Here is a 5,822-nt window from a genome sequence, read left to right as displayed (position 1 = left end):
TATTCTCCCCCCCCCCCCCCCCCCGCCCCGCACCAATTTTTGTGCATTTAGAGGCATATTTTTCATGTGTTTAAGAAAAAAAAAATAATTCTCCCCTGTTGCTATGTACAGGGAACTGCAAAACCAGTCCTCATGGAATATGTTTAGAACCTTTTTGTATTGTATTATAAACATGTATGCACACGTAAGGCATTTAATATAATATTTCATATAGGTGATCACACTGTATTTTAAAAAAGTGAAACAAATCCTCCTCTCATCATGTCACAGTTAAACTAAGGTTAAGCTAGTCAGTAGAATTAGTGTAGTTCAAAGCATTTAATTACTATCAATATTAGCAAGTTTTAATACACATGAAGACTCTCCAGTTATTTTTAGCAGTGCACGTTCATTTGTATCATAGGTGATCAAACTGAACGTGCTATGCCTTTCCTATCATACTGATTTACAGTGTGGGATTACATAGAGTCTTTATCCCTATATCCTTGCGTAAGTCATTTATAGAAACGTCTTTATGTCTGCTTTCTCCAACTGTAAAATTAAGTGATTCTCCTTGTTTTCATTTGAGAGTATTATGCAATTTGGTTCATTGTTTGTGCCCACTTTAAGAATTGCTTAGGAAAAAAGCTAATGGAAAAAAATGTAGTCTGGTTTTAAGAGTTCTCTTAATTAAAACCATTCCATTGGAACCTGTGGAAGGAACTAAAGGGTAAGTTCATGAACTTACTTGAGCTTGTGTATTAGTAGTAACTTAAGCTCCAGCTTCTTGTAGTTATAAGAGTAGTTGACAGCTGTGATAATTTCAGATAAAGTAGTTGTGCTTTTGTGTGAACTACAGAAAAATGGGTGCTGATATGGTGGGAGAATGCTAGCCTGAATACTTTATCGAAATTCCTTTTTGAGCTGTGATAAAACAATTTAAGACCAGTGACTTAAGCTTTCTGTAGGTTTTTCATACATCACTATTGGAACATTTCTGCATTCTCTGTTACTTATAGCCTTTTTCATGAAGATGTACCAGCAAACAACTTACTACTCTAAGTATTTTGTGATTGAATGTCATATTAAAAACTCTTAAAACTTTTCATTTGAAGCTGACTTTGACTTGCATAATACTCTGTTGATGCACTGATCATCAGTTGTCTTCAGTATAAAATACTCTCTTACCTCTACGGAGGGAAGGGATACAATCATGTTATTTCAGCATAAAAACAAAAAAGCACAATTGTTCTCGTGATTGGGAGGATACTGAAAGAGATTAATGTCTTTAGTTATTTCGTAGTTGATTTCATGACTCTGGCCTTCAATGAAAGTATTTTTGTTACAGGTGTGACTTTGGTATGCTTTTGGATTTTGATTTAGTGAGCTTTCTGATGGGCCTGGCCCCAACTTAAAAGATTGACATAAATACATACTAATACTGATCTAGAACTAAAGAAGCTGTGATGATCTGTAGGTGTTCTGGAAAGGTTTGTGAGCTTTGCTGTACAGGTACAGTTTCACCTTAGCAATAAATTACAGAAATCATCGTGACCCATGAATCATCCTCACTTGAGGAGACAAGCTGTCTTGAGTAAAGAGCAAACTGTGAAGTCCTAGCAGAGATGTTTATGGCCTTGAAAAACATATGCCCAGAATATGGAGGTCTTTCCTGGTTATTGAAATAAGGTCCATGTAGCAGGAGATTCTTCTGGATGAGATAAAAATGGAACTACAAAGGAAGCAGGAAAAAGGCTCTGGGTGAACCAAAAGCAGGTGTGAGCAGGACAGATTTTATTTAAATAATGCTTTAAAAGTTAAGTTCATAATGTCATGTGTCTGACAATCAAGCAACACGAAATACAAAGGAGATGCATTTAACTAAAAGTATACTAATACTGAGAACCATTTGAAATTAAAACAGCTCAAACAAGTAGGGAAAATGCACTATAGTATGATGATGGTCGTGCTGATAATACACTCGAATAGCTCTCTTCATGACCGAGGCAACGTGGTGACTACAACTTAATCTTCAGAGGTGATGTGTGGAAAGAGAGGAGACTCCTAGACCTCTCACAAGTTCATTGAACTTTCCACCCAGGAACTCCTCTGAAACTGGGAGAGTGGTGAGCAGTGGTGTTTAAATGAAAATGTTTGACATAATTCTGTTTTGTACTTGAGGGAAAAAGAATGAGGCTGTATCCCTTTGGAGGGAGGTGGTTGGACTTTGGAATCTGAACTGGTGTTTCTGTTCAAAGCCTTTTTTTGTTGTTGTCGTTCTGCTTCTGGGATTTAGATATTCCACTCTGTGTTCTCCATGTCTTCATCAGAACACTTTTAACTCTGTTAAAACAAAAATATCAGCATCTCAGGCCTGAGAACATAGTCATCAAGGTCAAAGAGGAATTTGTGTCCTGTGCATGCATGATTGGTGAGGTCTGTCGAGGGCTTGTGGGGGATGGAATGGGATTTTTGTTTGTCTAAAAAAAAAAAAAAATCCAATGTTCATTGCTAATACTAATTTATGCTAATATTTCAGAACAAATTTAATGCAAATTTTAATGTAAATTCTTTGTTGGTACGTTTTTCCTCCTTTGCTGACCGCCATATGGACAGCTATTGAGGGTCAGGGTCCTCTCTCACTCACAGATTGAGCATCGAAGATCTCGGGTATTTTACTTTCTCTGCTGCATGAAGCTGGTTTTTGCTTTCTACCCTTGTTCGGGCACGTCTAAGGTAATCAGACAACCATCATTGCAGAAGTTTGTTGGGGGCAGATAATTTTTGATACGCCAAAGTCAGCAACCTTCTTCTTTCCCATGAGGATTGTTTTTTGTTGTTGTTAGGTTTTTTTATGTGTTGGTAACATCAGTCACTTTCATTAATCTTTAAATATCTTCCAATGCTTTCTGTTTTCCAATGTTTCCTTCTGTAATGGGGTGAAAAAGGAGATTTTTTTATGTGTTGGTAACATCAGTCACTTTCATTAATCTTTAAATATCTTCCAATGCTTTCTAAACTGTTTCCTTCTGTAATGGGGTGAAAAAGGAGAAATAAACAGTTTGTTAAGGAAAACCAAACACTGGCACAATAAGAAGCTCACTGCTAAAATAGTGATTAGTACACAAAATGAATTATTTTCTAGCCTCTGAAACACAGCAAAAGGTGTTCCAGCCCTTCCTTATTTAGGTGCTTGTGGCCATATGCCTGCACTGATGTAACGATTGCATACTGCTTAAAGATCTGAGTCCTTTCCCCGCTGTTGACTGCAAGCTTTCACTTGCTCTCCTAAGCCTTTTCTGACCTCAAGAGAACTGTTCCAGAGTTCCATGTTTTGTCTTTAAAATGAGTGTTTTGACCCTGCAGGTGTCACGGTCCACTCAGTAATGGACTCGTGATGGTTTGTTAAACTCAGGTCTTGAAGTGCAAAAGAGAAAGGCGAAAACGCCAAAGGGGTTTTATTTCAATCAATCAGTGTAACTTTATTGTGTTACCCGTAAAGCGGCGTGCGATAGGTAGAAAGAGTGAAGAGGGAAAGAAAAGTTAAAGGAGAGAGGGAGAGAATTATAGCTACCACCACGGGTCCAAGGCGTCCCAGTGGTCCCAGGTCCGGCGGCGTCCCGTTGGTCCTTCCGATCGTCGTGATCTCCGGTGGGGAAAGCTTCCAAACTTTGGTTGTTAAAGAGCATCTTTTATACTGAGCAACACACCTTGCCCCCTCCTCTGTCCCATGGACCACTGCCAACCTCCGCCTTCCCTCAGGCTCCCCGAACAAGACTTTTGCGCATCTTCGAGGAGGAATGTCTTAGGTGTGGTTTGCCTTGGAGGCGGGTGGTCTTTGGCCAGGAGGTGTGTTTTCATATTATAATGAGGATTACAGTGTCTCTGGTGGTCGTAATTCTTTGGCAGTTTCTTGGGCATGCGTAGAAAATAAAGGCTTACATAGATACTTTGTTATCAGACCTTCACAGTGAATCATTCTGTACGTATCTATTAGTTCTTACACTTTGTCCTTCACGACTTGCTTCAGCATTCTTTCTCTATCTGCAAGGTCTTTTGGTATCTATTTCACCAATTATTTAGAGATCACAAAGTGCATGCTGTTGCAACAGCCTTTTCAATCCCCCCGTTTCGAGTGTTGGCGTATTATCTCCAAGTTTCTGCTGACGATGTTGAGACATTACTGTTCTTTTCGGGATGACTTCGGACCGACTCTCACAGCAGGGAAGCATTACAGCCAAGCACCTATGCAGGAATGGCAGGAGCTCTCTGAGGGAGCGCGGCAGGACCAGGAGCAGATTGGCTTACCAGGTAGTCAAACTACATTGCTGCAGCTTCTCAGCAAACCCGTTGTGTATCTCCTCATTGTCACATATTGCTTGTATGCTTTATTCTACTCCAACCTTATCTACCGTGTAAGTCTGTTTCTGTATTTTCTTGCAGGCTTTTAAAGTGCTACAGGTTATTTAAACATGTGCTGTCCTAGTACTAGGGCAGTAATACTGCTTCAGCAAATGATTTCATAGACCTTTAGTCAACGTGAGGATGGAATGTGACAGTCGGTGTCTTGAATCTTGCACAAGTCACAGACCTGTAAATAAGAGGAGACAATGTGACAGGTTATTTAAAATTGCGTAGATGTCAGAGAGGGCTTTTGGGCTTTAGGGAATAGACCTTTCAGGGAAGGTCCCTTCCAACCAAACCATACAATGTTTCTATGATTATACAAAATAAAAAGTTGACTCTTACTGTAGATGGAACCTATAGCATCTTTGTCTAAATAAAGCATGTAAATTATATGTTTTCTGTTTATTGGCAAACCTAGATAGACTTGTCTATGTTAACAAACAGTTTAGCCTTTAAGCTACACTTTTTTTGTAAAAGATTGATTTTTTGCTGCCTTCTCCAGGTAACAGTAGCCAATGTTGTCTTATCAGCTGCAGTTCTGTAAGTCGTAGAGAAGATAAGAACAGCTTTGAATAATGGAGCAATGATGCGAGTTTGCAGCAAGGCCTTTATGTTTGGTAAAAGATTAAAGAACTTCCCAATAAGCTGACAAAACCTTTTTTTTCCCGCATAAAAATTCTCAATAGCTTAGAAATATGAACTACAGATAAACCTGTTAAATTATACAGGTTATAATAAAAAGTTTAAGTACCTAAACTTTAAAATTATAAAGCTGTCTGCAATATAGAGACTATTTCAAAATTGCGGGCTCTTCTTTTTAAGAGAAATCAGTTTTATGTTCACTTTTTACTCTTCATGCGGGCCCTTATTTGTCACACTGAGGCTGTGGTGCAGACATCCCTATAATGTAATTTTTTCTAACTTTTAAGAGAAGATACCCAAGAATTATTTTCTTAAAACCTCTATAGAAATTGCTGGTTTGCATTTCTTGCATCTTAAATGTGGGTATATACGCCTTCAATAAGAAAGATTTTCCTGATGTCAGTGATGAATACAGTATTGCACATAATGGTGTATACACACAGTTCATTCCAGCTCTCTTATTATCATTATTAGCAGATATGTCGCATAGTCCTTATCCTAAGTTCAGTTAGTACTATTTTTGTAGCTGAAAGACAGTTTTCCTCCCCTCCCGCCTGCTAATGTTTTCCTTCTTTACAAAGTGAAGCTGTGCTTTTCTCTTTCAGAAACTGCTTCTTACATTTAATATCTGGATTACGTATCTGGGAGAAGAGAGAAGAAAGACCTCATTGCTTCTGTTACCAGTACTAAAGCTGATTCTCCTTTCTAGTTTTATCTTCATATTTCCGGTTGCTGAAAATGGAAAAAGATCAACACTGCCCATGTTTTAGGATAAACAGAATTTACTCTGATTA

The sequence above is a fragment of the Cariama cristata genome, unplaced genomic scaffold, assembly GCF_000690535.1.
Source record: "Cariama cristata isolate BGI_N322 unplaced genomic scaffold, ASM69053v1 scaffold14210, whole genome shotgun sequence".
Lineage (NCBI taxonomy): Eukaryota > Metazoa > Chordata > Aves > Cariamiformes > Cariamidae > Cariama > Cariama cristata.
Note: the sequence above shows the minus strand (reverse complement) of the source record.